The sequence below is a fragment of the Ascaphus truei genome, chromosome 11, assembly GCF_040206685.1.
Source record: "Ascaphus truei isolate aAscTru1 chromosome 11, aAscTru1.hap1, whole genome shotgun sequence".
NCBI lineage: Eukaryota > Metazoa > Chordata > Amphibia > Anura > Ascaphidae > Ascaphus > Ascaphus truei.
In genome coordinates this window covers 9,540,723-9,552,910 of record NC_134493.1, presented here as the reverse complement: position 1 = coordinate 9,552,910, position 12,188 = coordinate 9,540,723, and positions in this window count along the sequence as shown.

Sequence of the window (12,188 nt, the reverse complement as noted above, 5' to 3'; positions counted from 1 at the left end):
CGCGCGTCCAGGGCTCCCCGAGGGCGCCCTGGTGTCCCGCGATCGCGGGACGGCGGCAGGGGTTCCGGGGGACCCGGCGGACCCGGCAGCGGTAGGGAGAGTGCCCCGATCGGAAGGCGCTCTTCCGCTGCTTCGGCGCGCGCCCGTCACCCTCGGGCGCGCGCCAGGCTACTGCTGCGGCCAAGAACGGGCAAATGCTCGAATAAACTTGGCCGCAGCAGTAAATGAACATTTGTATATGACATGGGATGTGTCATGTTCTTTATTTATATGGCACTCACAATATACATGTATTTGTGTATGCCCTAGGATCCCATTTTAATTTATAATACAGGTACATTGAAATTGTTTCGTTAAATGTGTAGACAAAGTGCTGATGTGAAAATGTAAAGCAACAATTACAATTCTGTAACAAACAACGTACACACAACATTGTCACTTAATGTTGGGATTTAAAAAAAAAATACTCACCCAACAGCCACCCATTACCAAAATAACCATTTTCAAATGCATGGTACACAGATGAGTTCCTGAGGATAGAAGAATCGTGACTTGAACCCGGGAATCTGGCTACAACATTACAAATTCGCATCTTGGCATCACATACAAACTGAACATTGAGCGAGTTATAGTGTTTTCTATTACGAAACACATGCTCATGTGCAGGTGGTGGGGTCAAAGCTATAAGTGTGCAATCGATTGCACCGTCACGCATGGTAGGCCAGCTATGGTGTAAAAGCCATTCCTTACTTCCAGCCACTCTGTTTGATCTGTCGTAAAACTGATACATTTCTTGCGCGTCTAGTCAGTGCACCTAAAAACTGTGTAAGGGACCGCGAGAATGCTAACTGAGACACACCGCCGACTATGCCCACTGTTGTCTAAAAAGACGCAGAAGCCATAAAATGTTACTGTGACCCCCCTGCACCCACTTGTGGAATGGCCATCATTTATCACAAAGATACCATCTTTGGATTGTGCTTACACACGGCCGTGTAAGTATCTATTATATACTGTATCTTAATTTATTATTCCCTATCCTACCCCCACTGTACTGGGTATACTATATGTAAATCCCATCGTCCACAATTGTTTATACGTATATCTACTTATCCCTCGCTCCCCCTACTCTGTTTGTCTCTACGTTTCCATAAGGGCTTTGGATCATCCCTTAATAGGGGTGGAAGCAGAAGGGATCACAAGACCATCTCTACATTAATAGAGAGAAACCACATTTATTGGTTTCACTACTCTTCCTTAAATCTGACACTAAAGGTAAGCGCCTGGTTTTCCCATACTGTCTATAAAATGTAAGGAACACAGCATTTTTACAAGGCCAGGGACTGCACGACCTCTGGCAGTTACAAAATCTAGATCTTCTCTTGTCTCTTCATAAAGAGATAAGATTGCTACTGAACTCAAGCGATATCGCTTAATTATTTCATCCTCCGTAAGCTCATCCAATAGTGTCCTCTCACGATATAGACGTGGACAGGCCACCATGTCTGTCCTGTGCCCTCGCACTCTCCCTCACCCTCGACCTTGCCCTCGCTCGCGCCCTCGCCCTCTCCTATCGTCGCAATCTCCTATCATCTCATCACTCCCCTCTCTACCATCTCTCCCCTCTCTCTCCTCAAAATGTATTCTTTTCCTTCTCAACATTATCTCTTCTATCTCTATCTCCATCTCCATTTGTGCAAACGCCATCTCTCTATGTCGAGGTAAGTGTGCACGTATCTGCATTTGAGTACATATGTGTTGTTTCGTCACGAGATGTAATTTATTCAAAATATTCATATAAGGTAGAAGCTAATTATATTATAAACATAAGTGTGTACAAAAAATGTATCGCTAATATGCTATGCATTTGTAACTGTTATCCTGTTACATATATGTCAGACATGCCACCAATAATTATATAGATTGTTGAATCAGCACTTTGTAACATAAACAAAGCAATAATTGTTTCCTACTCAACAATCATCAGCAGGTGTTGTCATTGTACTTGAATTGAGGAACACAGTGAATACATCCTTTTATTATGTTGATGAATATTGCATGTTTAGCGATATTCTATGTGGCAATAATTACTTATTACTACACTTATGGAGCCCAATGAACACATAATTGATACTCGTGTGACTTACGATGTAATGTAATCGGTCTATTGCTCTAAATTCGTTCGTAACATAATCGCTCAGCATTTGTTACAATGTACGTCTTGCATATGTTTCTAAGGCCATTTAATATATACAATTGTTTTCATGCTACAGAGAATGGGTGGATGAAAAATGTGCACATAATTATTCACACAAAGGGAATGTTTCTTTGATACAGCTTTACACAGTATACATATATACAAAGAACATAACAAATGTATGCCATGATAATTTTGTTGCGTAGTATCAATTGTGGAAATACATGCACATGTATATTTTTATTTATTTAAATATATTAGTTATTGTACAAAGTGTACCTTAAAAATATTAGCGTTGGAGGCGCATGCGCGACGGCATAGAGTATGGACGTGTAGGTTTACTGCTCCGTGCCCCGCTCGAGAAATAAACAACAAAAAAAACACAGAAATGAGTAAAATACACCATACACAGCACAGATTGAACGCACAATAGCCCAGGATGTCCAAAAGAGGAGTGCGACTCACAAGAAAGAAAGGGCTGCCAGAATATTTCAGCAGAGCTCGGCCGGGCAGAGCGGAGTCAGAAATGGCGCCGATTTCAAATGCGGGCTCAGAGACGGAGCCAGACGGAGAAGGGGAAGAAATCAGCAGTCAGGCCCTGATGCCGGTTCGGCAGTGCGATTTCATGCGGCTCTATAATGATCTACGATCCATGTTACAAGCCGAGATGAGGGATCTCAAAAAAGAGGTAACAGGCCTTGGAGAAAGGACTGGGGTCCTCGAGACTAAGGTGGATCAATCCATTAAAGCCATCAAACGACAAGATAAAAAGTCTGGGGATTTACAGGCACAAATCAATGATATCCGGGACAGACAGGAGGACGCGGAGAACCGCAATAGAAGAAACAACCTGCGGGTCAGAGGAGTGCCAGAGACAGTCCTGGACTGTGATGAATACATCACGCGGTGGATGGAATCGATACTGCCGGAGACGCAGCAAAGCCTGCTGGCTATGGATCGCTGCCACAGGGCACTAAGGGCCAAACCGCTGCAGAATGAACAGCCAAAGGACATAGTGATCAGGCTGCACCACTATCGAACGAAGGAGGCAGTGCTCCAGAAAACAAGACCACTACCAGCAGTGGAGTTTGAAGGGGCCCGTTTACTAATATTCCAGGATCTAGCCCCGGTAAACACTGGCCAGACGGAAGAACTTGGGCCCAATAACCAAAACTCTGAGAGACAATGGGGTGCGGTACCGGTGGACCTTCCCCTTTGGCCTGTCGGTAACAAGGGGCGGCAAGACCATGATCACGAGGGAGCCGGAGGAAGGCCCTGCCTTCATGCACAAGTTAGGGCTAGGGGAGGTCCCCGCACACTCGAGCGCCAGTGAACCAACCCTGGACCAAATCTGGTCACAAAGCCCCAAATCTCCACGAGCGAGAAGAGACAATTAAAGACTAAATAAACAAAACACAAAGAAAGTTAAATATTTACTCTGTTATCAAGTTTCATAAATGACCCCAGCAGCTATAGACGTTGTGCTACATATCAGCCAGTTCTAAGGTGATAATCACACACCACCAAAGACTCACTAACTGCGACCTGCAAAGGAAATAAAGGTACCTGGAATCGCTGGCCTTCAACACCAAGGTAGAGAAAGCGTGGTCCGAAAAGATGGCGGTGTAGATGGAGGCATCTCTGGATCCATGGTGAACCGCAGGAGCAGGAAGGTAAAGGACGGCGGGAACCTGGAAAGAGCGCGAACACCTCCGTCCGGCCGAGAAACGAGATCCAAAATGGCAGCGGAGCGGAATAACGTCATCACCCTGAGTCGGAAGATTGGACGCCAGCTTGGAGGTGGCAGTCATGGACGTACAAGGCGGGCACGGATGACGTCAGACGGAGAGAGGCGAGGATGAGAAGGACCCTAGAGGTGGCTGAAGCTTGCCGGACCGGCTTTTTAACACTAGAAACGAGGAGGGGAAGCGAAGCGAAGCGGAGGGAAGAGGAAGTGGCGGGAGATAGAAGGGGACTATTAATAGTAGAAAGGAGAGGGGAGAAGGCACTCCACAATAGAAAAGACAGCGGAAAGATGCTTATGAAGGTCAGAGTAGGTTAGACAGAAAGGAGGACGAAGGAGGAGATAGGCAAGAACAGGGATAAAGAGGAGGGGGAGTAAGGAAGTAAGGGTTAGGGAAGTGACGAAGCGGGCGGTGGAAGATGAGAGGAAGGGGAAGTTAAGACAGGGAGGCAGCAGGTGTATAGAAGGGTCAAGTAGGTAGATAGAAGGGCAGCGCAGGTGATGAGGGTAGGGGTGGGTAACAATGGAGGGGACGAGGCTGGAAGAGTTAGAGGGACACATGGGAGCTGGAAGGAAATAACGTTAGAAAGGAAGTTAGACAAAGAGTAGAAAGCTGGAAGCAACATGGATCATGGCAGTGAGCACCAAAGCGATAGGGGGACCAGGTGAAAAGAGGAGGGAAGAAATAGGGAGGAAGGTGCAGGACTCAGGAGCAACGGTGGCGGGTCAAGGGTGCTAGGAGGGGATCATTAAGTTTATAGGTGGTTTTAGTTTAAAGCTTAAGTTGTAGAGCGGGGCGGGAGTGGGGGGAGGTCCTACTCTTAAGTCCATTTGGGCCGCACGTTAGGAGTGGGGAGGGAAGCTCTTCGCTGGCCTAACGAAGTCCTTTGAGCCAGAGCATCTGGAGAGGACTACACACGCTCCAGGATGTCGGAACTAGCCCCGCAGACCGGGCTGGAGCTGAAAGGCAACAGACTCGGAGCCGGAGGAGGAAAGAAGAGGCGCCGAGAAATTTTATTTTTTGTTACATGTGGTCTTGTGTTTATGTTCCCCCAGGTTCCCCCATTTGTGTGTTCCCCATTCATTGTTTCCTCAGGGGAACGGGTCAGGTGGAGTGAAGAAAGAGGAAGCGGAGAGGATCAGTGGCATGCGAGACCAGTAAGAGTACGACAGATCAAAAGGCGGAAGTTCACAAATGAGTAAGGAAATAGTCTTAATTTCACACAACGTTAAGGGGTTCAATAGCCCAGCTAAAAGAAGGATTGCATTCAGGGACTATAAGCGGAAGGGATCAGAAATACTGTTTGTGCAAGAGACGCATTTTTCAAGGAATAATAGGCCAAACTTTTTAGATAAAGATTTCCGGACGAGTTTCTTGTCCTCTGCACAAGTTAAAAAAAGAGGGGTAGCCATCTTAATTCATAACAGACTACCATTTATAGCTGACAGAACACACACGGACAGAGAGGGACGGTACATAATAGTAACCGGGACTATTCAAGCCCACCCCATCACTCTGGCGACAGTATATGCCCCACGCGAATCTTCCATTGAAATTTTTAATGGTTTTTTTCCAAGTTATGCAAAGTAGCAAAAGGCAATATCATACTGGCAGGAGACTTGAACCGAGCACTTAACATTGACCTGGACAGATGCTCTAACACTAACAAAGCCCACAGACAGGACGTACTAACCATATCGAAAGGGTTGAAACAGTGCCAACTCTTGGATATCTGGAGGGAACAACAACAGGGAGTGAGGGAATATACGTTCTACTCCCACCCTCTCAACAGTTACAGCAGGATAGATTACTTCCTTGTGTCTAATAGATTGGTTCCTGGGGTCACTCGCTCAGAGATACATGATATTTCATGGTCTGACCATGCATCTATAGAGCTGCGAGGCACCTTAATTCCACTAGACAGACCTAGAGCGAATTGGAAACTAAATGAGATCCTGTTAAAAATACCGGCTTTAGAAAAGGAGGTAGGGGAAAAAATCAAAGAATATTTTCTGGAGAACGAGGGGAGTGTGATCACACACTCCACACTGTGGGAGGCCCATAAGGCAACCCTCAGGGGGATATTAATGAATTTGGCCGCCAAACGAAGAAGGGAAAGAGAAAAAAAGATAAGAGAGTTAGAAAAACAATTAGTAGACTTAGCAGCCAGTCATAAAGAGAGCAAGCAGGATCATATCCTGAAACAATTACTAGATACCAAAACAATGCTCAATCTCCTGCTCTCCTCCCCACGCAGAGAAGGAAATGACTTGGTCTAAGCACAAATTTTATGAAAAAGCTAACAAGCCAGATACCCTACTTGCCAACAAGCTAAAAAATAAGCTTCCAAAGTCCCACATTCACGCAATACGAACCCAGAGTGGGGAACTGACATCCATTCCTGGGAAAATAGTAGAAGAATTTAAAACTTACTATGAAACACTATATAATGGAGATAAAGTCACCCACAATCGAAAAACACAAGAGATGTTACAAACATTTCTGAAAGAGGCAAAACTACCCACACTGAGCAGGGATGAGAGAGAGGCGCTACAAGCTGACTTCACGTTAGAAGAGCTATCAGAGGTAATTCAGAACCTCAAACCAGCTAAGGCGCCGGGGCGAACGGCTTCTCGAACCTCTATTACAAAAAATATCTGAAATTATTAGCCCCTCACATGTTACAATTATTTAATGAGATTCTAGCGGGGGCCTCCTTCCCAAATCAAATGCTACAGGCCTCAATTTCAGTGATTCACAAATCTGAAAAGGACCCGGCAGACTGCAAGAGCTACCGGCCTATATCTCTGATTAATTTCGACATTAAAATATACTCCAAACTCATAGCCAACAGAGTGGGTAGCGTCCTTCCCAGGCTGATTCATACGGATCAAGTAGGGTTTATCGGGGGTAGGCAATCGGCAGACAACACCAGGAGAATAATCGATTTAATTGATCTGGCCAAGCAGAAAAACATTCACTCCATGGTGTTAAGTCTGGAAGCAGAGAAAGCCTTCGATAGAATAGCCTGGCCCTACCTAACAGCAACGCTTGGGGAGTTTGGTTTCGAAGGATGCCTCCTAAAAGCCATTATGGCACTATACGATGGACCAACGGCACGGGTGAGACATCAGGGATTCCCCTCCGAGCAATTTAACATTAAAAGCGGAACAAGACAGGGGTGCCCGCTGTCCCCACTGTTGTTTGCCCTTTGTATTGAGCCCCTAGCAGCCCACATCAGACATAGTCCAGATATTGCAGGAATTTCGATTGGTGATCAAATACACAAAATAGCCTTGTATGCTGACGACGTCTTTTTGACACTGTCAAAGCCTCTCACATCCCTGCCCAATGCATTTGGGATCTTAAGTAAATTCAACCAAATTTCGGGCTTTAAAATCAATCAGGCTAAATCGGAAGCCCTCAACATAAATCTACCCAAAGAGGTGGAGAAATTGATAGAAATAAACTTTAATTTCAAATCAAATATTTAGGGGTATATATTACACGGGACTACAAAATGATATACAAAGCCAATTTTCCAAGGTTAATTAAGACGTTGAGAGAGGATCTCCGAACATGGATGAAAGGTAGTATCTCATGGATTGGGAGGATTCATAGCGTGAAAATGAACCTCCTCCCGAGGACGTTATATCTTTTCCAGAGTCTACCTGTACCTATAGTAACAGCAGACATCCTCTCTCTACAGTCCCAAATTATGAAATTCATTTGGAATAAGAGAAACCCAAGAATTGCAAAGGGGATCTTAAAGAGACCCACCGTCAGAGGAGGACTAGCGGTACCTTGCTTGATAGCTTACTACAACGCGGCCCAACTAAGTCAAATTACACAATGGCACATGGACCCACAACTAAGGAGATGGGTAGAATTAGATAAACACTGCTGTGCACTTATCGATATACAGAACGTGATCTGGATACCCAAGAGGGGAGTAATCAAGATGGGCACACCACTTCAGACCATAGTCAATTCACTAAAGGTATGGGAGGCCACTAAATTTGGATGCAATCTAACCTCCAAGGACTCACTTATGACACCTATTATTGGCAATCCAGACTTCGCTCCAGGGATGAATAGAAATAATTTGCTAGTGTGGGAACAGTCGGGTATTACACGGCTCAAAGATCTGGAGGGTAACAAATATATACCAACATTTGACCAAATTAAGGCCACAACGGCGATATCAAATAAAGAATTTTTTAGATACCTTCAGATCAGCGATTTCTATAACAAAACCCCAATTAGACCTGTAAGAACAAATTTTGAGCAGCTATGTTCTAGGGGCACGGACACAAGGGGACTAACATCTAGAATGTACAGGGAAGTGATCTGTCCAGAGTCCCCCATTGACCAACGACTCACGTACATTAGACAGTGGGAATCAGACTTAGGCGAGACGCTAGAGGACGTGGAATGGGACAAGATCATACAGGGAGCGGCGAAAAGTTCCATATGCACCACATTAAAGGAGAACGCATATAAAGTCCTTATGTGCTGGTATCACACCCCGTTAAGGTTAGCTAAATTTGTTAGGGGCTACTCCCCTCTCTGCCCAAAGCAGTGTGGGGAGGTGGCGGATTTGCAACACATGCTGTGGTCCTGCAACAGAGTGGCCCCGGTTTGGTAACAAATTCGAGATTGGCTACAGAGGATTCTTGGTTTGGAGATCCCCCTGGACCCGTGGGTGTTCCTATTGGGCAGGCGGATCCAGGGTATATCAAATGCGTCGCATAAATTGATTGCACATTTGGCAACAGCCACGAGAAGCGAGATCGCTGCATTATGGAAGCAACAGGAAGTACCAATCATCCCCACAATTAGAAATAGGATTTGGCATGTCTGTCGGATGGAACAATTAACGAGTCTAGTTAATGACACCGGCGAAAATTTTCTAAAAGTCTGGACGCCATGGCTGGCACAGACAGATATCCCAGGGGTAAGTACCACAGCAATTTTCCAATGATAGCAACAAATGCGTTCTCCTTTAAGGGCTGTGAGATACGACAATACATAGCGACGGACAGGTAGGCAGACATCAGACGACAGTCCCGACCACACTCAGGGTAGAGATATGCAGGGCACAAGCAGAAACCCACCGAGACAAAGTTGGAATAAGATACCACAGGAACCCAAGACGGATCCAAAAAGCCACAGCGGTCAACATCTTACCTCGCACAAAGACTCCTCATGTCCACTCCCCCCCCCCAATTCTCCCCCTTCCCCCCAGGCCCTTTGTCATGTATGTCTGGTGTGTCGCGTCTAATGTGTTAGGTAATTCCCAATGTTCGTCATGTTGAATACGGTGTTCTTTGTTCTATTAAGAAAAGAAACGGTGTACTCTACAATGGGTTGTGATATATTGTATGCTTGAAAACACCAATAAAAAATTGACGTTGAAAAAAAAAATATTAGCGTTACAGTGTACTGTGAACGCGGTGAACGAAAACATTCATGCACCTCAGAAATAATAATAACATTAATAACTCTTCTCTCAACACATGAAAAATAAACCCAAGGACAGTTTCATGTAAATAAGTGACACCTTTTTATTAATATTCACTATACTTATGTACAGTATAAGGACACAAAATAAATATTCATACATGAAATGGCTCTGCTCCATAGGCTCCATTGTGAAAACTAATTAACAGGAAAGTCTAATTTTTTGTTTAAGTCCCGTATCGCCACTCAGAGATAGGGATTCTCGCCAAGCGCTGCATTTTTTTTAACCCAAAAAAATGAAGCAGATTTTTTAAGTCTTGCCAGTTTTTCGCTCTTTACAGAATCGCTGAAGGCATAATCGCCAAAAAAATGGTGAGATATGGCTTATCGACGTTTACTGCATAGGTCCCATAGTCTCAATATTATTGCTCCAAACGGGATTAATATGGAGCTTGATCTTAGCTGCTGTTCATAGCAGAGGGGGTTTAGTCATTTAATGTATCTCCATTGTTGATTACAGCAGCTAGAACTACTGCCACAGCTTTGGTAATATTCTGAAGCACTTTACATTATGTCTCAAAAGCATTCTAATTTATTTGTTTGTCTCATTTTCCCCAGATTTTTCCATCCAGTTCTCCATATAATACAGTAGGTTAATTAGTTTGTCTGTTTTTGTTTGTTGTCCTTTTGACTTTGTATTTATTGCCAGTTGTATATATAATGTGCTTTCTGCCCTTTCTCAATTGACTACAGTAGATACAATTTGCCTGACTCAGTAAATACCATATTTTCTGATTCGATTTACAGTGGCGGCCGCCTTTAGCCTAAATCGGCTGTATCCGCGGCTCTCTAATAATCTCGGTCAGATGCGTTTTTTTTTTGGTCCGGAGTGAATTGCGTTATTTTAGCGCTCGTGATATTAGCATTTTATTCTCGCTGTCTGCAATACTGCAATGCCGTCTAAAAACTCAGGGGGTGTTCGAGAGCTGTTGTCTTGGAAGTCTAATACCTTAGCAGTTCAACCTACGTCAATACACAGTCTGCATGTGCGCGCACAGTAATTGTAAATTTGCATATTTACAGTATACATGCATTTGCAGTGCTGTACTGTATGTCTCATTTGAAAATTGTTGAAATGCATAGGCATGTACAGTACTGTAACAGTTTTTTTGGTGCACGTGGTGCGGGCAGACCAGGAAGTATCTCTGTGTGTGGTCCTGGAGCTTCTGCAGTGCTGGGAGAGGACTGAGGCAGACGCAGCTAGCTGGAAAAACCTGTCCCTGCCCATAATAGACTCCTCGTCTGAGCCCAGGTGTTAACAACAGCAGCAGCAGCAGCTATCCATAAGAGGGGATACTCTTTGAATTATCCATTGCCTGATTACATCCTGTTTTCGGTAAGCAGGTACCCCCACCCGAGTTGGAGAATCTTGCCTGAACCTAATATATGTTTTTATGTACTATTTTATGTGTAATAAGTGTATTTTATGATATTAATGATATGCCATATTAAATGCCATTGTGAGTAGTTACCTGTTGTTCTCAGCGTTTGTTAAGTGTTGTTTGTTTATGTATGTGTATGTTTTACAGTATTATGCTATGATTTGATTTCTTTGTATATTTACATGTTTACCCTTACCACGTGGAGCATCCAATCGGACGGGCGATTTCCGTGGCTCTGGTTGTATATTTTATAATATATATTTTATAATATCTATTAGAATTGCTTTGATCATTACAGTGTTGAGCGCCACTGATATAACTTCTTTTCCACTTCTATAGCCTGACTAGGGGTCAGGGTTATATCACCGGCTGCCAGCTCACTGTGGGATATAGCGCTACCTATTTGTTTTTTCTACTGTAACAGTGTCACATTTTGGCATATACAGCGCTCTCCCCTCGCTCGGACACACACAGGATAATTTACTGCACTGCAGGGTATTTCAACTTCTTATCTTCTCTACAATGCAGTACATCTCTCCCACACCATTCCTTTGAACGTTTGTCTTTCTGGTTTCAATCACATTCCTGCTTGACAGCAGGTGATTACTGCGCATGCGCCTGTAACTTCGCCCACCACTGCTTGCTTGAGTGAGTGACCAAAAAAAAAACCATCTTGATATTACGATATTCAATCTGCGCTGTAGATTTTGACTGCGACCCTGTGCGTTTGACTGCACATGGTTGATTTGTGTGCTTTTTACACAAATTAAAGTATGTAATTATCTTTGAACTTCATGCAGCTGTACCCTGTACCACCCTCCCCCACGAACATACACAAAGCTCGCTCAAGGATTTGAAACTCTTATCGACAGACACCTCCACAGAGTCATTCATTTTCTGAAGCTTGTCATTGTGTTTTTAATCCGTTTTAATCCGTCCCTAGCCGAGTGTCACCTCACTGCGCCTGCGTGTAATCCTCTTTGAGATGGGAGCTAGCTGATTACTGCGCATGACTCACCCAAAACCCCCAACCCCTCCAACCCATTGAGGCTTTATTTGCGGTAACACTTTGGAAAAATCCCTTCTCAAATTTGATATGTAAATATGATTTGCACAGCACTGTGAGAATTGAGAGTTAAAAAAACATTAACTGATTCATGTTGTTTTGTCATTCATTCTTTTTCTTTGGTGTACTGTAGGTGTGGGGGGGGGTTGTTGTCAATGATTATGATTAGCATGAATGTAAATAAATATTTATTTTATCAGGAACAAAAAAAATTAATATAAAACGCTTGCCATTGTTTTTTAATCAGTCCCTAGCAGAGCATCACCACTCTATGC